Source organism: Mastomys coucha, unplaced genomic scaffold (assembly GCF_008632895.1).
Source record: "Mastomys coucha isolate ucsf_1 unplaced genomic scaffold, UCSF_Mcou_1 pScaffold10, whole genome shotgun sequence".
Lineage (NCBI taxonomy): Eukaryota > Metazoa > Chordata > Mammalia > Rodentia > Muridae > Mastomys > Mastomys coucha.
The window spans coordinates 1,075,802-1,100,662 of NW_022196892.1; positions in this window are offsets into that span (position 1 = coordinate 1,075,802).

Consider the following 24,861-nt stretch of genomic DNA (forward strand, 5'->3'; position numbering starts at 1 on the left):
CCAATGCATATATGATCTTCCTAAGAGCAAAGGCAAGATACTACATGCTTTGAATAAATAGAGGGCAGTATTAGGTGTACATAATAGAATAGCAATGCTGTGTAGTGCAGAGTGGACCAGAACGAAGACAAGCTGACTGTGGGAAGACTTTTTCAGGGAACTATTTTGTAATTAACAAGATGGACAGTAACTATCAAGTGCCCCGAGTTGATGACTTTGAGACTTACTTAGCAGATATAATGCATTGGCTCTGGTTGACCAGAGGTAGAAGAGGACAGAACAAAGTGTGAGTGAGCAGTCTCACTCCAACTTTAAAGAAATGGAGGTGGGCATATATGATAATTCTTTTAGTTCTCCTGTGGTATTCTGGAAATGTACCTGTAAAGTATGCATTAGCTAAGATAGAAATCTCAGGGTCACTTTGTCTTCAGTTTTGTTTTGTTATTGCTTAACTCAGAAATTAAGTGTCTGTTTCTAATGGTAAGACAACAGAGAAAAGCTGACACTAACATTCTGTCCACACCTCATATTCTACCTGTCTAATAGTCAAGGGCAAATCATTTAACAGGATTATGCTTTCTGTGCTGATGTTTTCCCTTATAAATGACATCATTTTTGCATTGACACATAATATCATTGCTGTGATGCTGTCAGATTAGAAGCTGATGGCAGTCTTTTCAGAGGAAGGCTAAAGGAAAACTGTAAAAGAATTAATTTGTCTGATCCTGCAGTTTCTTAAATCAATTAGAAAATGACAACAATACAGCTTTTATTTTTCATAAGCAGTTTTGAGAGATTGGCAATCATTTTGAGCTAATCATTTTTAAATTGTATTTTGCATTGCTATCCTTTTTAGTCTTAGTTATTAACTTCCTATTCAAATTCAAATGAACTTGAAAAATCCAAACTGCCAGATAATTCAACATAGTTGACACTGGCACTCATATTCATTCATTTATTCATTCATTCGTGGGGTAATTATTGAGTGTCTAGATGCTTAGCCACATAGGCAGACCTCCAGGAGTTCACAATATAGTAGCAAAAGCATAAATGAATAAACATGGACCACAATGCCCTTAGTGATAAGTGCCATTAAAAGCACAAAAATGATAATAAGCCATAGAGTAATACGAGCTGTCTTAGATCATGAGGAAGGGCCTTCCATTTCAGTAAGGATGGGTTTTTTATTTTTAAATTCAGAAAGAATCTTACTGTACTGGCTGCGTTGCCCGGAAATTCATTATCTTTCTCCCTTCATATTCTCAGTGCTTGGATTATAGTTTCGTACAAGTGTGCTTGCCTATGATGTGCTCTGAAAGACATAAAGGCTGAGGAAGGAAAGTATCTGGGAGAAGAAAGCCTTTGGGGCACAAGAAAACAAGTGCAAAAAAATTTGCAGTGATTATGTGTATCCTTGAGATATAGTAAGATTGATAGGGCAGCTGAACTAGAAAAGAAGGGAACAATGGAAGAAATAAGACAGAGGAGGTGACAAAGGACCACTGTATTGAGAGGAAGATTAGAATTGGTAACAGAGGTTGGGAGAGTAGGGTGGTATTCACTCTTTTGGAGAGTTCTAGAGAGAGAAAAAAATCTTAAATTTTCTCCTCTTTTCCTGTAGATATTAATAGTATACAAAAAATAAAACAAAAGCCAGAAAATATGCAGATGTAGATTTTGGTGTGAGTTTGGCTGTCAGCAGCCTAGAAGTTTCTTTTTGAGAGTTTGTGTCCCTTGGGCGCCAAAGCCTCAGCTTACTCTCTGCTGCATCCTGGGCTCTCTGCTGCACAGTTGCCCATTTCTGAACGTTAAATTATAATTTGGAATTTTATTCTAAGAATTAGGGGAGCCACTATAGGATTCTGAACAGGGAGGAAAGTTGAGTCTAGATGTGTCATATATGAGAAAGGAGAATGAGGTATGATATCTGGGGTTTAGTCTGGAGTAGCTGAATGTAGAATGCTATCATGCACTGGGATGCAGAACAGAGGGAATTTAGAGGAGAAAAGGAACTGGCTCATCACAGAGAACATTAGATTTGAAAAGTCCAGTGACAAGGGAAAATATATACTCAGATTTGTAGTTTGGAGGATAGCTGATTTCTAAGCAAATACATTTGAAACTAAAACCTAGAATTTAATGTAGTCATTGAAAATGTTTTGGGCATGGATTCTAGGATTTGCCCCTTTCCAGCTGTGAATTTGAACATTTCTAGGAATTTCACATCCCTCGTGGCTCCTGTTTATAACTTGCTGTGATTATAACCCATCCTAGGCACCTCTGGAGCCATCCTGTAATCTCACTTGTCAAAACAGAGCAGAGGAAGGGAGAGAAAGGGGTTTTACTAGTCTCTTGAGCTAAAATTTGAGAGAGCTAACAACATCTTTTATAGGAACAAGACACTTAATTGTAACTCTCTCTTTGAGGAGTCTGAACCCTACTTGGTAATTCTTTTCTACTGAGCACCTCTCTTTTTTCCCAACCCTCATGCATAAAGACTATATTAAAATACCTTTAATAAAATCTCCAATTCTGCTTTATATTGGCTAATCCTGAAAGTCTTTTCTGCACTGAAGCCATGAATCTTGGGTTTTGGTGTCCTTGAAAGATTAAGGAAGTTCTTGGGGCTCCTGAGGATGACACTGTGAAACAGAGTCTCTGCTCCCTTACCACTCACAGTGGCACCTAGAGAATAAAGGGAATGGGCGCAAAGATGGTTGTCCAATGAACATGGTCATTGCACACCCCTGCTTGAGGGCAGGATGACTATACAAACTATTGAAATTCTGTTACATGGGAGACTGATCTTTTTTTTCCCTGTTATTTGTTTAATGATTTAATGGTGAGCATTTACTAAAAAGTTGCAATTGTCAAAGTTGCATCAAGACCAAAAGACTGGGTTTGTGCCCTAATTGAGCTTATAACCTGGCGTAAAATAGAGATGGAGTATAAAGACTTCAAGCAGACATTTTTACAACAACAAAAGCAAGCATGTTATAACGGTGGCTTAAAGTGAAGCTAAGGTGCACCGTTGGTCTGGTGCACCAACGTTTGTGGTAGGAGGCTGACACCTTTGGTCTAGTGGCCAAAAAAGGCTTTCAGATGATGGCATAATTGGTTGTAAGGTGTTATTTGGATGCATTAATCAGATCTTCCACATGAGGAAGATTGATCCAGAAAGAAGAGACACATCTTCACAAAAGGCCTGTGTAGAAGGGAGCAGAGTATATATTTGTATGTACAAAGGACTCCTGTGTCCCACCCTTAGACTGAGAAGAACATAGTACAGCATGGAGGCGAAGAGTCCTGTAGAAATTAAGTCATGGTTTAATTGTGGTAGCTGAGTGGAGCACCTTCAACTTTTCCATTTGTTTATTTGTTGTTTTGTCTTGTACATAGAAACCTAAATGAACTGGCATTAAATATCTTGCATATTGTATTTGGGTTTGGTATAGTTTTGTGAGTTAAGATACATTTTACAAGATAGGACTTCTGCTTTAAATCTTGGTTTTCCCCCAACGTTTTACGTCAACCATAGAACCGTTTTTTAATTTATCATTGGTAACAGAGTTATAATTATGGTTAAGGTTATAGAGAGTGCTTATCTTTTCTGTTAGTTATAATTTGATTTTTTTATGGCTGCGACCAATACCTCACAATCAGCAAGGTAAGGTGCAATGGGTTGATTTTGGCTTATCGAGAGGATACATTTCATCATGGCAGGGAAGACATGGGGGCGGCATGGTGGGTTTGTGAAGCAGCTTGCTAACCTCTCTATAGCTGACCAGAAATCAGAGACCTCTGGCCACAACCTGAGCAGCTGTAACTTTCCAGGACCACCCCTACATATCCACATAGGCCAGAGATTCAGTCTCTGGAAACAGGTCTGTGAGCTAGGACCAAGTGTTCAAACACATGAGCCTTCAGGGAACATTGTAAATTCAAATCATAACACATTTCTTCTTCTAAGTCAGCTCTGCTCACAGCAGACCTACAGAGCTGGTAGGACTATTATTCCCTTTCTTGCTTTATTTTCAGTCACAAATGCAAACATTTAGTTGATAGGCATGATTAATGGAGCGGGGTTGAACCAGTTTTAAGAACACACTTAATGAAGTCTCTGTTCTTGGTTTTCAAATTTGATGCCTACTATAGGGTGGGAGAGAGATTTGTAATGAAACAGTCTCAGAAATATTCATGAAGCTGTATGTTTTGTCCTTGACATAACAGCAAGGGGTAAGAGATACTAATCAATAGCTGGACTGGGGGACCATTCTGTAGGGGGTAATGTCTGTAGCTCTCATGGAGTTTGTTAATAAAATCAAATCTATTTTCTTGGATTTTTCAGTCTTCTTATAGCATTGTAAGCATATGTTCTTGATGTAAGAATGTTGCTGGAAATATCCTTTTGAGTGTTTTCTTTAGTTCTTATTTCTAATTCTTTCCATTAGTCTGTGGCTTGCAGTTGCATATTCTTAGTTATGTATTTTGAAGAAAGATTTTGTTTTTATTCTCACTGTGCCTAAATTCATCATTCTTTTTCTTATTGTTGAGATTTTTGTGATTCATTTAAAAAATCTGTTCTGATCAGAAGAAAACCAAGTTTCCCTGTGTCTTAGATAGGGTTCTATTGCTGTGAAGAAACACCATGACCATGGCAGTTCTTAGAAGAAAAACAATTAACTATGGCTGGGTTATCATTCAGAGGTATAGTCTATTATGTCATGACAAGAGGCATGGCAGTGTTCAGGCAGACATGATCCTGGAGACGGAGCTGAGAGTTCTGCATCTTCATCTACAGGCAACAGACATCTAGACCTACCATGCTAGGTCTAACTTGAGTATAGGAGACTTCAAAGTCTGTCCCTATGGTGACACACTTCCTCCAACAAGGCCACACCTACTCCAACAGGGCCATAACTCCTAATAGAGCCACTACTTGTGGGCCAAGCATCCAAACACTATGGGCCAATTCCTACTCAAACCACCAAATCTTCCCATTTTTAAAAACAAGTTTATGGATCAGACTCTTAAATTTGCATGTATGATCCATTTTGAGATTGATTTTGTGTGTGGTGAAAAATTGAGGTTTAAGTTTATCTTGTGTCTTATGTGGGTATTCAGTTATAATTTTGTTTGTTGAAAAAAGAAACCCTGTAATTTGATCACTGAATTATTTTAACATCTTTGTTTAAAACTACTTAAAACAAAGAAATAAAATGGGCTTGATTTGGATTCTTGTATGTTCAAGAGTGTGTCTATAGGTGGTATGTGTTGGTGGCGGGGCACATGCATGTGTGTACATGATGTGGAGGCCAGGAGACAATAGATAGTGTTTAGCCAGGCTGACTCAGGAAATCCACTGTCTCTGTCCCTTGTGCTGGAGTTTTTGTTTTGCTTTCATGGGTTTTGGTGATCAAGCTCAGACACTCATGCTTATGTGTCTAGCACTTTATGGCTTGAATGAGTTCTTCAGCCTTTTATTTGGATTGTTATTGGATTATCTTCAATATTGCTAATATTGGAGAAAGTTAAATGGATATAGTATCAAAATGCCTTCTAATACATAGTTTTATACCAGCAGATTAGCGCAGCTCTCAGCCCTCATCTGAAAGCATCTTTTTGCAGTGGGTAGTGGTTAGAGCAGAGATCCACAGGAGTACAGAGAACAAATGACTACTGAAATAATATTGATCACACACCCTACCTCAAAGGCTCAGAGATCCTCATAGAAGAGGGGATGGAAAGATGGTGAGAGCTAGAAGTTGGAAAGGATTGCTGAGAAGCAGCATCGTCTGGATATGACAGGGCCATTACACTCATGAATTCCTAGTGATTGCAGTTGCTGTAGAAGATTAAGCCTGAGGCTGGGACCTTTTGATTCCACTTCATTGGAGAAAAAGGCCATGGCAGCATCTGATGGAAGTACTTGTGTATAACCTGGTCTAATCATGGAAAGTTAATAGAAGAAAAACTCAACAGGTTATGAGCAGTATTAAATCCTGTTTACCCCACACTTGACTACAATAGAGATTATCTGACCCAACGACACTCAGAAGATCTGCCAGCTCAACTGCCTACAAGTTCACTGATTCAAAAGCACACCAAAAGCTTGGGACTGGGAGTAACCCTCTTGTACCTCAAGGACTTTTGAAATTTTAGGGACATTTATTTACCATAAGTCAGCTGTACTTCCTTCCCAAGCTTGGTACTTGTTTCAATTATAATATTTAGGTACATGACATGAAAACTGACAGAGTGTGGGTGTGAGAAGAGTCACCTGTGCTATAAAATCTGGGACATCCTAGAACAGTCAATTAAAAGGAGCTTCTAGGAGACATAAAAATATTAAGAAAAAAAGAGATACATTGAGAAGAACTCTGTGCTCATTGTTTTCCAAGAAATTTTACTTTATCTTATAGTAATGGATCTCTTTATAACTACAATTGGATTTATGGACACTGAAAGCAGAACTCTAATTAGCTGTTCTTTATTCAAAGAGAAATACATGATTCTATAATAAAAGAAAATAATGCATAATAATAAGCTTTCAGTAAACATTTAAAATAAATGCACTAAAAGAATCATCATAGTTGGCCAATTTTAGTATTCAGCCACGTTATTACTCTTTAAGGCACATATATGTGCATTCTTGAGAATAATTTTAAAATAAGTTGGAGATACAACACTTTATTTCTCAAATACTTCAGTCTGCATCAATGTAGAGTAAAAGTATTTTCCTATATCAACATATCATTATCATAGAAAGAAGATCTATAGTAAGTCAAAGATGTAATGGAATATATTATCCTTATTGCTATATTTCTAGTAGCTTCCTCAGTCTTTTAATATATTTTTATTATTCTTTGTGAATTTCATCTATGTATAGTATGCATTTTGAATATATCTACTCCTTATTCCCCAACTCCAACTCCTACCAGACTCATCTCCCTCTTAATCTCACGTTATCTTTTTTAAATCCACCATATTTCTTGTGTGTCCATAGATGTAAGTCATCTAGTGGAGCATAGGCAATTTAACATGAACCACATCCCTGAGAGAAACTGCCTGACTCCCTATCTCCTTGTAGCCAATAGCTCCTCTGCTAGGGCAGGGCATTAGAAGTGGCTTTCTCATCCACGATTGAATTAAGAGCTGAGGTTGATTGTAAATGGCAACATTTGTTGATTTTCTTTCTCCACTAGCCTTTCCAAGAGAGGAAAAGGTGATTGTTTTGTGCACTATGAGTGTCCCATAGAAGGGGCTGTCTCTTCCTCTTGTGGGCAGCACATCAGGCAGTGGGATCTGACATCGGTCTCTCTTCATTGATCTTGCTGCTCAGCTCTTCCAAGAGGCAGTGAAAAGAACTGCTGAGGGAGACTTATGGCCTGATTTCTCTCCAGAGTATGCTGTTCCTCAACACTGCTCTCCCCTTGGGGGCATCATTCAGGTCTGGCTTTCCCAGGCAAGTAAGAAGCCCTAATTAGTTCACTACCAATCAATTCTGAAACCTCACAGACCCAAATTGTCTTTTCAGATCCACTCAGACACCAGACAGGCATGGAAAGGCAGTTGCTGTGTCTCTAACTTCAGTCAGCACACTCAAAGCCCATGTCTTGCTTCTATACCATATGGGAAGGCCAAATGCTGTTACCAGCATACAAGTAAACATAAAATGTGTCACAAAACACCTTGGAGAGCATGAACAATGCTGTGTTGAAACAGTTTCCACAGTTGTTCTAAGTGGCAGGTTTTATTATTCATTGCTAAGTTTACCTCTTATAAAAGCAGGATACAGGACACTTCAACTATGATATCTGGATGTAATTGTGGAACTTGCATTTGGCCAAAGAGCTGTAATGGGTGGAGGTGCTGGGGGATAGCACAGTGAAGAAAGTAGCTCCTACCAGATTTCTAATCCCCAGCTTCCATAAGAAAAGCAAGACCAAACCAGAAAGGTATGGCAGTCAGCCTGCTGGTAATCCCCAGGAGGCCGAGGTGGGTGAAGGTGGTCCTGGGCCTAACTTCCTGGGCTAGACTCGCTGAATTAACTTCTCTAGGCTCAGGGAGTACCCTGCTTCAGTAAGTAAAATAGAGAGTGATAAAAGAAAACACATGACAGCAACTTCCATATGTTCACATATGTGCATCCTCACCCACTGATATATGTACCTGCACACTTGTGAATACGTAGTCACACAAGACAGAGAGAGTGAGGGAAATCAGGGAGACAGAGAGAGACAGAGAAATGCAATGTACATAGTTAACTTCCAAGGACTTTTTTCTACTTCAGCCTATTGAAAGTTCCTGAAACATTTGAAAAACGACTATTCAAATTATAGATGTAGTTACTTATTTCTTCTGCTAACTTCATCTGAATTGATCTCCATTGATATTTATAGTTCATTGTGCTAAACAGAGACTGCTGAGGAAACAAACACATACCAGTGAAATATTTAAATACTTTCTCTGCTTAATGGAAATCTTAGTGACTTCTCTTAAAGCAAATCCATTGTCAATCATGCTTCCATATTTTCATGTTGACTTTGTCTAAAGCAGAACACACTACATGGACTTCTCTTTGGCATCTTATAGTATTGTTTTATAGGAGTTGGCAATTTCACTCACAAAAAAATATTTTTTGAAGACCTGCTACATTCAAGTTATTGAGGAAGTCCTGTGTATTTATACACATTTATTTGAGCTATAATTATATTCAAATGTTGGATTTCCAGCTTCCAGAACATTGATAAAATAAGTTTTTGCTTTTTATCATATTTTTTCATATATTTTTATTGTTTGGGAATTTTACATTATAAACTTCAATAACACTCACTTCTTAGTCCTCCCAGGCCTGCACACCTACTTTTATGACCCCCCCCCCTGCCAAATAAGAAGGAGGAGGAAGAGGAGGCAGATGGGAGAAGAAAGAAGAAGGAAGGAAGAAGAAAGAAGGAACAGAAGAAAATGAAGTTCAATTTGTGTGGCTTAAATACTCACTGGAGCATGACTAAACTACCAGTGGCCAGCCTCTTAAAGAAAACTGAATCCTTCCCCATCCACACCCCTGCCAGATACCATCAATTATGAAGAACTTCAGTATCCTTATCACAGTTTTAAGAGGTCTCTTTGATGGCTTACTGTTTAGGCTGCTACTTTTTTAGGTGTTTGGATAGGAGTAAGGATTGTCACAGAACCCTTCTATGTCCCTCTTTCTCAACTGTGAATCTGCAAAAGTAGGTTTCTTGCTCTTTACAGTCAGTGGGAGCAAGTATCATGGACTTCCACATGGTTTCTGGCAACAGCACGGACAATGGACATCCACATAGTCTCTGGCATCAGTGTGGGACATTGACCTCAGCATGGACTAGGGTGTCAGTACAGACCTCAACATCAACATAACCCTATGCCCCAGCACAGACTACAGATACCTACCTAGCCCTCAGTGGCAACACAGATATGGACATTAACTTTGCCTCAATCAGCAACACAGAGCTGGGACATATGTATGGCCTTAGGTAGTAACACTGGCCACAGACATCAACATGGCCCCCAGCTGCTGTAGAACCACAGAGATCCTCATAAACCTTGGGTTTCAACTCAGCCTGTGGCTGTGGACCATGAAGTTCTTTCTAGGAGGTCCAGTTTAGAAAATGAACCATTCTTCATCTCAGACATTGTGTTGTTGCTCAGAACCAGGGAGATTGTGTGGCTGGGCAGTGTGTTCTGGGGCTGAGTCTGTGCAAACTCTGGGCTGCTACAAAACACTATTCTGGCTCTATTTGGTGAGGAAATGTCCCATGTGCTCACTTCCAGTCTTCTTTCCCTACTACCACCTTTGAGTCTCTAGCTCTGCTTCTTTCCTCCGAGCATTGACCACTTCGTTCCTCCATCTTTCCCACCTCTCCATTGCATATTCATTTGTTGTAGTGGTGCTGGAAACTGAGGTGTGTCACTGAAGCTGTCCTGAGCTCACTGTCTATTCAGTAATGACCTGTTTCTGCCAGAGCTCCAGGCTGCTGCACATTTCCCTGTCATAGATAATGACATGCCCTCTGCCTTTTGGGCATGACCTTTGAACTTTCAGCTTGCTGACTGAGACACTTTGGTGAAGTGTATGTTCCACCACCATTGCAACTTCATGAGTTCACATTTAAAAAGTATCTTCCCACCATAAGATTTGCCTCTTTTTTTTTTTTTTTTACTTAGTTGTTCTAGAGCTATTGTGGCTCCTTTTCTGTGGCTATATCACCCTTTATAGCCTCCATGGGCCCTTCAGATGCAGCAGAGCTATGTAGTGGTTGTTGGTGACAGCTGCCATCTTTGTTTTTCCAGCATCTTTTTTCAAATCACCTAATCTATGGTGTTTTCATGGCTTGAACTGATTAATACTTTGGTCAATTATAAGAATTTTGCAAATAGAATCCTTTTTTTAAAAAAGATTTATTTATTATTATAAATGAGTACACTGTAGATGTCTTTGGACCACCAGAATAGGGCATCAGATTTCATTACAGGTGGTTGTAAGCCACCATGTGGTTGCTGGGATTTGAACTCACAACCTTTGGAAGAGCAGTCAGTGCTCTTGCCTGCTGAGCCATCTCACCAGCCCTAGAATCCTTTTAAGAGATAAATTAATGTTAACCACAACAAAATAGAATTGTATATTATACAGTGGAAACTGCATCCACAGTCAAAAAGTAGGTAGTGAATATATGTATGCTGCTACTCAGATCCCTTTCTCCACTTATGTAATCCAGGACCTTAGCAGGGAATGGTGCTACCCACAGTGGGCAGGTTTTCCCACCCTAATGAACATAAACCAAATACTCTTTCATAGATATTTGTGGTGACTCTACAGTCTGTCAGTTGCGGTGTCAACAATCAAGTTGACAACTGATACTAATCATTACCTTCGACACAGTCTGAGATATATTTTCTAAAGTCAAGCCTAAACATTGTCCAGGTACTAGATGGGCTGATTACGTTAGTTGATTTGCTGTTGTTCTCTTTATCTTTTTTATCTTTATCATTTTTATCTTTAAAATGTCAGAATTCTAATTCTAAATGTGGTCATGAGTCTGACAACTACAAATTTGTGTCAGTCTTTTTGGGTTGTTTAGACTTGTTTTACTCCTTTTATTAATGCCTTATAGAATTGCAGATCTGTGTTTTTTTTTTTTTAGTTCATTGTTTAATATACAATTCTATTTTTGCTATGGAGTTGCCTTGAATTACTCTCTGTGGTGGACTATACCTTGAACTGTGATCCTGAATAAACCCTTTGCCCATGGGTTGCTTTTGTCACTGTATTTGTTACAGGAATAAGGAATGAACCTAAGTCAGACAGGAACTATGTATGTCAAAACCACATAGATGTGCATATTGAGACAGTGGTACAGTCATTGTAAATTTGTTTGAGGTGAAGTCATTAATTCTACATTAAATTTTGCAAGTCCCTTAAGTAAACTATAAGTATACTAAAGTCTGAGATTGTCTATTTCCGGTATTATGCAGCTGCATAGAAGTAATAGTCTATGTCCTTATAAGAGCCCTGAAATAGAAGGCAAGGCAAAATGAGCAGGTATAGTGTTCAAACGTGTTATATGTGATGTAGGTGCAGTAATTTTAGAAGAAAGCAATATAAAAAGTAGAAATGTGTTCATAGTGCACCAAGAACTTAGAGGGAGGAATAGAATAGTAGACTGGGAGACCCAAGGAGTCCTCGGGGAGGCCATTGCTTGAAGTAGTTTGAATGAAAATTATACGAAGAGGGGCATAGGGAGTGGCACTATTGGGAGGTGTGGCCTCGTTGGAGTAGGTGTGGCTGTGTTGGAGGAATTGTGTCACTGGGGGCATGTCTTGAGGTTTCAGATGCTCTTGCTGTTGCCCTGCTGATCCAGATGTAGAACTCTTGGGCCCTTCTCTAGCACCATGCCTGTATGTTGCCATGCTTTCTACCATGATGTTATTTAGACTAAACCTCTGAACTGTAAGCCAGACCCAATTAAATATTTTCCTCTATAAGAGCTGCCATAGTCCTCACAGAAATGAAACCCTAACTAAGACAAAGAGTAAGCATACTGTCTTCTCAAACCCTTCCTCCCTGCCTTTCGTGTGTGTGTGTGTGTGTGTGTGTGTGTGTGTGTGTGTGTGTATGTGTGTGTGTGTATGTGTGTGTGTATGTGTGTGTGTGTGTGTGTGTGTGTGTGTGTGTGTGTGTACATGAGCCTGTAGAGGCCAAAGGCCAACCTCAGGTATTGTTCCTCATGAGCTATAACCCTTGTTTGCCATTATTGGTGTGGTGGTTTAAAGAGGTTTAGCCCCCATAGATTCATGTGTTTGAATGCTTGGGCCATAGGGAGTGGCACTATCAGGAAGTGTGGCTTTCTGGGAGTAGGTGTGTCCTTCTTGGAGGAAGCATGTCACCAGGGAGGCAGGCTTTGAGGTCTTAAATGTTCAAGCTACGCAGTGTGAAATACATCCAGTCTTCTCCTTGCTTCCTGTGGCTTAAGACGTAGAACTCTCAACTCCTTCTCTAGTACCATGTCTGCTTGCCTGCTGCCATGCTTCCCACCTAGATGTTAATGGACTAATCCTCTGAAACTGTAAGCCAAGCCCAATGAAATGTTTTCCTTTACAAGCACTGCCATGGTCATGGTGTCCCTTTACAGCAATGGAACTCCTAACTAAGATAATTGGTCTGGTGCTCACTGATTACATTAGGTTATGTAGTTAGTTCATAAGAAAGACTCATCTATTTCTACTTGGGTGTATATGTGAGCACCACTATATCTGACTTTTCTCTATGGGTCTACCCTAGGAACAGACCCTCCACCTCAGGGATGGAATCTAGGTTCCCCTTATTTCCATTACAAACAACTATCTCTTCTACCCAGTTCTTCAACACTTTAAAGGGAAATCATTAAGTCACTAAAAATATTATTTTACAAGGTCACACTATATAGGAGATCGGAGTGGCTGAAAAAAAACTTGAAAGCTGATGCAATACCGCTTAGCCTAAAAACACTCTAATCCTGTCCAGCTCTGGAAAGAACCAGAAATTGTAGTAGCGGGATTAAGGTATATATACAGATAAAACAACAGGGAGTGTGAGAAGTTGATCTTACAGACTTCTTCAGGCAATGAGCAACTATTTTGGATGCTTGACTTTCAATAATAGTTATATACGGCAGAGGGTCTGAACAGGAGGCTTCAATTCAGTGGCATTAAACACAGTGAAGTACCAAGGCAAGGACTGAAATGAAGACTGAGTCACTTTTCCAAACAAGGTGATAATCAGCACCATTCACACCTCTTAATTTAACCTCAAACACCTGGCAGACACATCTCCCCAGGTCTTCTCCTTTGCAATGATGTCTGAATGGCACAGATTTCTCAACTGCAACCAAGAACTGTTGTTAAACATATTGGAACATAGTCTTCTGAAGAGGAGTATGAGCCCAGCCAAACTGTCGATCATGGAGTACGATAACAGGGAGAAGAAAGAAAAATTTCAGACATGGAAGTACTCAAAACACTTGCTTTCTTTGAAGCCACTGGGGGAATTATTTTCACCACAATAAAGAGCTGAACTAATGGTAAGAAGTCAGTGACTATGGGAAATCAGGAATCCCAGGACACAAGGAGACCTCGTGAGCAGCCAGCAGGAAAACAGAACAGAAGTCTGCCTGGGGAGGGATTGGAAGGCAGTTGGAGTGGGCATACTTACTCAGGTTTCCTGTTGCTCATGCACTTCATGGCCTGTGTAGATGTTGGCACTCATGCTCCATTCTTCCTGGTTTTCCTTTCTCTAGGTTCTAAGTAAAGTGGATGTTTTGTGCTTGTGTTTCTTGTTGGCTTATCATTTCCACTTTTGATGTAAGAAGTATACTGCTTTGGGGGATTATATAGTCAAACAGTACCAGTGTTTGAAGTAATTAGCATAGTTTCTATGCTCTCATTTGAGTTGTTTCTTGTAGCACCTAATGAAAAATAAAAGTAACATTTATACACAAAAATCTAGGTGATTTTATATTACCTCTTATTTGTAGAAATTTTAGAAATTTACTACATTATTTTCTTGATTATTCACTAAGTAAGTTGAAAGGGCTGATTTTCCATTCTTGTTTAATATGTGTGTGTGTGTGTGTGTGTGTGTGTGGTGGGGTGGGGAACAGCTTCCAATAACTACCATTTATAGGGAAGAATTTGCACTAGGCAATGCCTTAAAATAATTTTGAAATGTATTTATTTACATCTCAAATATGACTTCTTTCTAAAATGTTCAAAGTCTCATTTTCAGAGCTGCAATTAAGTGACGTCTTAGGATAATGTTTCATTTGGCTGTATTATGTTAATAATCAGCTAGATGCTGTATATCTCTTTCATCGTTATGTACTCATGAATTATTCAGCAGTGTTCTCTTGCAAGTGAGGACTGAAAGAATTCAGTTTCTTTCTCTCCAGAAGGGTCAGGCATGCTGTGCTTTGGCTTAGAAGAGAGCAGGGAGGGAAGAAAGAATGGAGAGAGAAAAGGAAACTAGATTCCTCCCCCTTCTATTTAGTTTTTAAAAAAAATTATTGAAGTGAACAGTTAGAAATCACCCAAGTAACGAGTAATTGGAAAATATTCATGTAAACTATAATATATTTAGTTGACAAAATAATATAGCCATCAAAAAATAATGATTGGAAAACAACTATAGTAAAAACATCAAAATAAAGACATAAAAAAAAATCAAGATAGCAAAATAAAGAATAAAAGAGTGCACATTGCAATTAAACTGAAAAATAGTCATAAGAAATAATCCGGAAGAAAATACAACGAAATGATAATAGTTATATTACTATAGTAAAATTGTTGGTGATTACCGTTTTGCACATATTTGAGTGCCATGGTTTGAAGACTCCTCATAGGCGTATGTGTGGAATGCTTGGTCTCTTGCTGGTAGTGCTGTTTGTTGAGTTTATGGAAACTCTGGGAGGTAGGTCATACCTCAAGGAAGCAACTATCATAGGTGTGGCTTGGACAGTCCCTACCTCAGTCTTTTCTTCTAGTGTGCCAGAGGTGAATGGCTTCCTCTTCACATGCTCTGGTGATGCTCTGCCTCACTCAGATTCATCATTAAAGAAGTATATTTAATGCTATTCTTAATATATGTATTCTTAATATATAATCCTTAATATATATATATATATATATTTGTAATATATATATATATATATATATATATACATCTGTTTAGGAGGATATAAAATGAAAGAACTAAGCACAGTAATTAATGATGTGTCAAATTTTCCTTTGTGATAACTGCTGCACAACTCTTCCCTTTTAATTGAAGCATTTCATTCTGGAGGGAGGAGGAAGATACTGAAGACTTGAAATAAGCACAACTTAAAAAGTTAAGGAAGTTTCTGAAATGTACAAGATGCACAAGATTCTTCTCCAAGGTCATGTACACAATAAGAACTGTTGGGAGGAAGAAATGTCTGGCTCTCTGATGTGACTGAAAGTTGTACAAGGGGATATATCCTTGGCAACTTGTCATACACATTGGATGGGCTTTTCAGTGATGTAACTGCCTGAGTCACCCAGGCTCTTCTAAGTGACCCCTAACCTATATTCCTGTAAGTCATCTCAATAAATTCACTGGTTCACCAAGCTAGACTTGGGCAGAATCATTTCTTTGGTTTGTTTCTGGTAACTTATCTGGGGTAAATAGACATTTACTCCTGTTTCTCTAGGAAAAGTCACTCAGCTCTATTAAAATAAACTAGAGTGTAATGCAAACAAATTAACAAAATTTCACTGAAATTGTAAGTGAAAGTATCAGTAATTGAAATACTTAATAGGCAATTTCATTTATTCTTCTTATAAACAACTTAACAATCATGAGGAAGAAAAATTTTTTATTTATAATCATTAAACTAAATCTCAAGAAATCTATGAAACTTGCCATTACTTTATATATAGTTTCTAGAATTACATTTTATAAAAGAAGTATTTTACTTCAACCAGGTAAGTTAGAGCCAGAATCGAAAAAAAAAAAAAAGGTAGAAAAACCCAACTCAGGTATTGTTGCTTCATTCTTTGCATATTAATCTATTAATTATGTCACTGACTAACATATTATGATTTATCATTGATTATTAATTCATTTTGTACTAAATAATATCTAGTTCTAATATCTAATTCAATGAAACATTGACCCTGTCTTGACTAAAAGTTCATACTAAGCCATTTACAAAGAATTTCTTAGGCACTGTCAGAGGAGGAATAAATCTATATGTGGAGATATCAGAGTTTGTGAGAAAACTCCAAGTAAACAAGACAGTCTTATAACCTCTGTTTCTCCAAAACACAGATTTGTTCTTAGAATGTGCTTTTGTGTTCCTCCCAGGTATAAACTGGAGTGAGTTTACAGCAGATTACCCATCATTTTACTATTATTATGTAGATGATGTTTCCAAGCATGGGTTGCCCTTAGGAGTATATATAGCTTAAACTCATGTGACCTTGCCCTTGTGACATATACAGTTTGAACTCAAGCGAACTTTGTTCACCTGACCTTGCTTAACCTTCAGAATGCCCTCAGAATATGAATTGTCTGGTGCCCTGAATAAAATTGGCTATTCTATGAGACTTTAGTCTGCCTCTTTGGGGCTCTATCTCCCAGATTCATATATCCAACTAGAGTGGTAACAAAGAACATCTTTGGTTCTGGCAATTGTTTCAGATTTGAGATACAGGTAAAATGAAGCCAAGCCCTACCTGTGTTGGCCAGAAGCTAACAAGCTGAGTTCATGCAGAGAAAAGCTCAAGAGGGAATGGGGCTAAGCAGTACAAATGATGGTTGATATTTCCAAGAAGCCCCAGATCACCAGGAGCTACGAGAGATGGGGATTTTGCCCTATGGATTGCAAACTAGCAAATTAGTCTGACTCTGCTCTCCTATGAGTATTGTAAGGGTCCTTGATTCACCGAAGAAAAAAATATTCTGGACTCAAATAGTATGTAAATGCAAAGAGTGTTTTATTATGTAGAAGTCCAGCATGTTGGGGTCTCCCATTACCAAGATAGAGAGACACCCAAGAGAGCTCACAGGCTCTTTTTAAAGCACATTAGGGGAATTCTGGGGTAAGTGACCTATCTTGCTCTCTCTCTGAGAGACATTTCGAAACCATCATCAGGGAATGGGGATTGGAATGTGCTGTTGAGGAATTCTGGGTTAGGTGGCTTTATTTTGCTTTAACTCTTAAGAACATTTTGGAACTATTACAGGGTGTGGGGGCTGGAAACTGTTATTGACCCATTGTCCTTGCTTCAGGCTGTTTGAAGCCTGAGTTTTAGGCCAAATCTGCTGAACTGCCAATTTGAAGCCTGTCATGGAGTCAGCCAGCCTGCCTCATCAGAATGTCATGTGAGGTGACAGTTCTTTGTGTTTCTGATGTAAGTGTGATGCCACTGTTGACTGCTATGTCATAAGCAATAAAGATGTTTATCTCTGAGCAGAGTTTCATGGCCAGCACCTATGAATCTGCATCAGATTAACATGCTAGTTTGTAATCTATATGGCAAACTCCCCATCTCTCATTGCTCCTAGAAGTATTCTAGAAGTAGAACTCATAACAGAGATGGGCTGTGAGAAAGAGAATCAACCCTTAAGAGACCTGGGGCCCCTGGAAGTGAGAAGGTCTGGTGGAATGGGGGTGCGGGTGGGGATGGGGACATCCTCTTGGAAATGGGGGGAGGAGGTGTAGGATGTGGAACAGTTAGAAGGTGGACCGGGAGGGGGATTCAGTCTGGACTGTAAAATAAGATTAAAGAATAAATAAGTAGAGAAAGAAAGAAAGGAAAAAAGAAAGGAAATTATCATAAACATGCTAGAACAAAAACTTTTAATATTAAAAAAAACCAAAACGCCAAAAACCAAAAACCAAAACAAACAAACAAACAAACAAAACAAAACAGAAAAAAACAAAAAACAAAAAGAAAAAGGAAAAAAGAAAAAGAAAAACAAAGAGAACCAAAAGTAGCACTATGATTTTTGCCAAGCACTGTGCTAAGTTCTGGGGGTATCAGAGCCAATCAGACAACCCAAATTCTTACTTCCATTGACTGACCTCCCTATGGTGGACTGAACAAGCCAAACAAACAAACAAACAAACAAACAAACAAAGTCATCAAAATACTAAAATCTTGGTCAGAAAAAAAAATACTAAAATCTTTGTAGGAAATATCAAGACTGTAAACCAACTTACTTTACATATAGATTCTAGGAATTTCAGCTCCATAAAATATGCTCTTATAAAGCTAGGTAAAATTATAGCCAATGCAAAATGGGCTAAGGCACAGTGGTTCTTTTCTTTTTTGGGGACCTAGAATTTCCTTGGGGTTGTACCTTTCTCAAATAGACACACTTACGATTTTTTACAATATTAAAAACTCTTACATGTTACCTTTGGAAAGGCTTTGTGTTATAAGCAAAATCATTTCGTGTTTCTTGTTTATAGATATAGTTTTGCAAGCTATAGTAATAAGCTAATGTCCTTGGTGGAAACCATTGTTAATTTTCTTATAGGTCTATTATCTGTCTCTGTCAACTGAAATAAAAACTCAATGCAAAACAAGATTTGCTTTGAAAATTCATCTGTCTCTTAAAATAATGTCAGGCATTATGGTTATTTGTATTTAGAGTGTCCCCCGTAGGCTCTTGGCATTGGAATATTTGCTCCCCAGGTGATGGTACTGTTTGGGGAGATTTAGAAAGTGTGGCCTTCTAAAGTGGAAGTATGTCACTGGGGTGGGCTTTCAAGTATCAAGGCCTCACTAGCATCCGAGTTTCCCCTTTTATTCTTGCTTGTAGTTTGAGAAGTGAGCACTCAGCTCTCAGCTTCTGGTTCTGGAGCCATGTCTGTGCCATGCTGCCCCTCCACTGAGGACCCTAGCTGTCTGGAACTGTAAGTCCAAATAAATGGCGTTTTATCAAAGCAGGAAAAAAGTAACTAATACAGCTATGCACTAGGTACTTTCTAAGTAGATCTTCAAAGAGGGAACGTCTGTATATTCCGTATATTATTTTGTATTATGATCATCATAGACTCTTTATTATCCATTTCATTTGATCGTTTGATATCTTCCTAACTTTCTATCAATTTTGATACCACAGATATTCTCTAAGAGATGTTTTCTAAATATTTACATGATAAGTATACTGAAATAATGCTTTTATACTTATTAACCATACATTGAATTATCTCAATGTGATTTAAAAGTACTCAAAGCTATTAACTTCACTCTCTTACTTTTTCACTCATGACCGGAAGTGAAGGACAATCTTCGGTGGATTAGTGCACTGGTTTCATCTTAGCTCAAGTTCATTATCTTTAACTGTTGTTTTTCTTGAGTGCTTATATGTGTCAAAATGTGTTTTGAGTGAGCATGCTTGACAGTGCACATGTGTATGGAGGCCAGGAGTGCTTTCTCAATTGCTCTCCACCTTAATTTTTTGAGGCAGGTCCTCTCTTTGCATCTGGAGTTCACTGAAGGGCCAGAGAGGCAGGCTTGCAAAGACCAGGGTTCTTCCTGTTTCTACTTCCCCAGGGCAGGGACTACAGGTGTTTGACAACATGCTAGGATTTTTATGTGGGTCCTGGCTTAGCATCCAAACTTTGGCCCTTATGCTTGTGTAGCAAGCTCTTTACTAATGGACCTATTTCTTCAACTCCCTAGTTCTGCATTTGAAAAAAAAAAAAGTAGATGAAATAGTGTTTCAAGTATGTGTCATTAGTCTGTATTTGAAGCCTCTTGTAGTTGTATATTTTTACACACATTTATTGTATTATGTTTTCTCAAGTGAACTTTACATTCCTGAACCTTAGCCATTGGATGTGTCTGTTGAACAACACAGCTCCTAAATTGTGAGCAGATGTTGACAGTTGGGATATGACAGTGCCAACTAAAATTCCTCCAGGGAGGAGGAGCGGCATGAAGGTGTTTGGGTAAGAGAGGATCTTTCTGGAATGCATGTCTGAGCAGAGGGGCTTCCCTATCTAAGGTAGGAGCCCCTGGAACTACCTGTGGAGCCATTGTTCTTTCCTGCTACCAGCCACATGCCTTGCTATCCATGATTTCTCCTCTGCTCATGAAAAAATGGATACATTTATCCAATTCCAATGTGCTGTAAGCATGATAAAAAGATAAGGTGTGGCTAGAGAGATGGCTCAGAGGTTAAAAGAGCCCTGGATGCTCTTCCAGAGGTTCTGAGTTCAATTCCAAGCAACCACATGGTGGTTCATAACCATCCATAATAAGATCTGGTGCCCTCTCTGGCCTGAAGGCATTCATTGCAGGCAGAACATTGTACTCATAATAAATAAATAGATAAATAAATAAATAAATAAATAAATAAATAAATAAAATTTTAAGATGCGGCATAATTCAAGAAAATGGCAAAGAAGGGACAAGTAACTAGAAGTCTTTATTAATTAAAGGAGCCTGAAGAGAAATGATGCCCAGAGGCACCTAGAATGCCATATCTTTGCTAAACACACAGTATAAAATGTATGTTGATATTATAACCTAGAGGAGCATCCTGTTCCTGGCCAGCTGAATTGTAATATCCTGTGTGTCAGGAAGTAGCATTCTTCTTGGTATCTATCAAGATGCCTGTGTTAAGTCAGAGAGATGAAGGAATAATGTTCTCCTTCAGTCCCTGACAGTTCTGCCCACCTCATGCATTAGAAGAAAGTATCTAAGCTTGCCTGAAGATCAAATAATAAGATAATCACTGTGTATCGTTTCCCCATCCTTTCCATGGCACTGAAATAGTTGTAATAATCAGAGATCAGGAGAAACCACTTCCCAATCCTGTGACTCATGCTGTGTGAGCTGCTAACACAGCACAATATACAATGCAGCTGTAATGTAGTCTGCTTTGCAGTAATCAGAAGTCCCATCAAAGCTGCATAAAGAGTTCCTGGCTATACACAGAGGCTCCTAAGGTATGGAGGAAGCATGAAAATCCTACTTCACTTCACTTTCTAGTATCAATCATCTTTCTTATAATGTTGGCTTGTTCATGTGTGTTTATTCTCATTTAAATAGATCCTAGGCTGCCCATTTATCCTTTAGGAGCCCAAAGGAGTTAATGTTATTTTTCTGTTAATACAATTCCATCCTCAAAAGCTCACAGTGTAGTGATCTAGGAATGCAGCCATGTGGGACACGAGGGTTGCTTGTCTAAAAATTACCAGTGTAATGCACACAGCTTCTGCAAACTTCCTTATTGTTTTGTAACTTTGTAGGAGGTGTGTGAGCATGCTCCATTGCCAGAAAAAGCCTATGGTTTTACTACTAACTAACTCCAGACTATTTAAGTTTCTAGAATATTCTTTGTTCTTTATTTTTTACTATCTTCTCTGGGCTTGTTAGCTTATCAGAACTGGCCTTATCCTCCCTCCTGTGACTCCCTTTCTTCTTTCCCTTTTTTCTTACTTTCCCCCTCTCCCAGGTAGTCCAAAGTGAGGGATCTACTGTTCTTAGAGCTGATCTAGATGGTGATGAAGGAATCAAATCTGGAAGTACTTCATCGGCTACCACATGATCTGGATTAATCTTTGAAGAGCTTTGGGGATGGGAACACAGGTATAAAAAGAAAATCTTGTTGGTGCCCAAAATGATCATTCTCTTATCCAAGCTATGATATAATGCAAAAATGGCCTCTTTCAATAGGAGATGGGTCGAGAAGGAACAAGTTGGTACAAGTGACAGAGTCTAGGCCAGTCATAGCTAATCTATAAGGTTCCTAAAGATAACATAGTTCATGACAGGCATCTCCTAGCCACTGTGTCAGAAAGGTAGGTATATTTGCTAAAACGTGCTTTCTGGGATTAAACAAGTTAAAGATCATCACAGTTCCAACACAGCAGAGAGATTTAGTAGGTTAGAAACAACCAAGTTACCCAACAACAAGTTAGCCAACAACAGTAGTATCTTTCTTTTCCCAGGCTCTTTGTAATGTGTGTAAAAGAAATTATAATCTGCCAGGAACTCTTACATTTCCCTAATAGATTGGGGGAAAAGGCTTACATATGCTTGCTGCAATCTGAGTCTCACTGACAACAGAGTTGTTACCTTGAGGGAAAAGTATCCATAATATAGGCTTCTGCAGTCATTACGCAGGTCTGCAATACCTCCCTCAAAGTTCATGTAGTGAAGTTCTGTGTGTCCCATCCCCTTGGGAACGATAAACCACACACTAAGCTGCATTTCAGAACTTCTCCTTTCAAAAATGATCCATCATGAAAGGATACATTGGTGGCACTCCTAAGCTTGCTAACATCTTGCTACATTAAAATGAACTTGTACTCAATAAAAGTTGTTTGTCTAAATGGCCTAAATATGTATGCTTGAATACCCTCTATTTTCTCCATTTTCCTTAAAAATATGGCATTTTAAAGTTGCATCATGGTAAGGACTTGTACCCATTTCTCTTGTAATTATTTTAATTACACTCTCTATAATCATTGCTTTTCAGAGTCAGCCAACTAAGCTTTAGATGAAGCTTTTACTCTAGGAACCAAAGAATGTTTCCTTTGTAAATGATATAAAAAGATGCAACATATTATGTACTAAGAAAACTAGTTGTTTTTCCCTGCCAGAGTGTCAAAGAATTTCTTTCATCTCCTGTGTTCTCAGTAGCTCATTACTGCTCCATATTTGAACCTGTCCCCTCTGCTGGTTCATTTGGTCCTGTCTCACCAATCTTCACACAAACCCGAAGCTTTCTAATGTTCTTTCAGATATGGAACACTTATAAAAATCTTATTTTTAGCATAAATTTTATAAGACAAAATAATAAACTATCTCACTACCCTTCAAACACAAAAGCAGTTCATATTTCAATTGTTAATCTTCTTCCTCTTCCTCTTCCCCTTCCTCTTTTTCCTTCCCCTTCCTCTTCTTCTTCTTCTTCTTCTTCTTCTTCTTCTTCTTCTTCTTCTTCTTCTTCTTCTTCTTCCCCTTCTTTCTCTTACCAGGAAGCCTGTAGGACTGAGAGGAAGTCAATCCCCATCAGCAACAGAGTATGCATTTGTAGGGGAACTGCGTTTCCAATAGTGGGTGCTACTGAGATGCATGCTCAGCTCTGAACCTGCTCAGTGTTTTGAATTAGCGGCCCTCCTACCTCCTTTTTCTTTTGTTTCTTCCCGACAATTGGAGAAGATCTCCCATTTGAACTTTTTCTTTCATGTAACATTTATGCTTTCTGAGTGCAGCTCTGTGAATTTCTCATGCTGTTCTTGTTCCTCAAAGGTGAAGGTAAGGCAAGCTTTAACTGTGTTTAAGTTTCCTCATGCTGGGTCTTCTTTGTCCCAGGGCCCCAGGCCCACCTGGCCTTGGTAAACACTGTTAAATCAGAGTCAAGAGAATGCTGTGAGGGACTGTGGGGGACATTTCTTTTTCAAAAGACTGTTGCTGGGTTCATGTCTTTGTGGGTAGGGGCCAGAGCTTTTCATGTATAGCCTCTTCTGACGCACAGCTGGAATGACCTGCCTTGAGAAGAGCAGCCCTCCTTTGTTTAATACTGGTTCCCTTCTGGAGCATTTGTTTAAGCAGATGAGAAGAGCACCCCTGTCTACACCAGCTCAGCTCTCATGTCAGGGAGAACAACAGTTTCAAAGCTGTACCTCCCTGGTTTGAACGCTTCTTTGAAGACATGGGAAAAAACAAAGGGCCCAGCTAGGTTCCATCCTCAACTGCCACTACAATGAAGTACCTTAGACTCCTCAGTGAGAGAAAAGTGGTCTATAAATTCAAAGATGTGACTCTAAAAGGGATCAAAGCATGTCCAATGGGTGACGACATTTTAGCCTTTACTTACCCTGCAAAGTTGAGTAAACATCTCCATCAGCAGCTTTTTTCTACCCCAAGGTCTTCCTGCTACCCCAATACATGGGAATCCTTACAAGCACTTTGGAGAAGGCATAAAGGTCAGTAAATCCTGCCTTCTTAGGGGGCTTATTTCTCTCATAGAAAGCCTCAGTCCTTTGATGCAGCATGTCTGATGATGCATCTACCCTGGCAAAAATCATACTTTCTCTCCACATCACCAGATTTTCACCAAATGGATTAAGGGGCAGGGCTAAAATGTTATACACTTATTCAAAGTAGATTTCTTAAGTCACATGAGTTGAAGCCATCTTTATACTTGTGTGTTTTATATGCCTAGTCAACATTCCTGTGCAAACTTGGTACCCATTGTATGGATTTTCTAAGGGTCTTAAAGAGATAACAACTAATACTTTCCTCCAGCTAACTGTGGTACACCTGAAGTTGGCTGAATTAAGCATGTCAATACAATGAAGTGATTCTCTGTACCATCAGTTCCTGGGTACCACATTCAGAGCTCAGGTTAGATGGTTGACTCTGAAAAGCAATGATTATAGAGAGTGTAATTAAAATAATTACAAGAGAAATGGGTACAAGTCCTTACCATGATGGAACTTTAAAATGCCAATTTTTTAAAAAGGAAAATGGAGAAAATAGAGGGTATTCAAGCATACATATTTAGGTGATTTAGACAAACAACTTTTATTGAGTACAAGTTCATTTTGCTGTTTTGTTTTTTCCTTCTTCTGTATTTATCTACCTTCTCCACCCTCCTCAATTAGAGACCTCTTATTTTACCTTCTGCAAGACATGTTTACAATTCCAGTACTCCAGAGGCTGAGGCCGTTTCAAGTCAGCTTAGGCTTCATGGCAGGACTGTCTCAAGAACAAAATCCAAAAATTGCATTTGTTTTTCAAATTACAAATATAACATGAACTTTCATTTAACTGTAATGATATGATTACTCA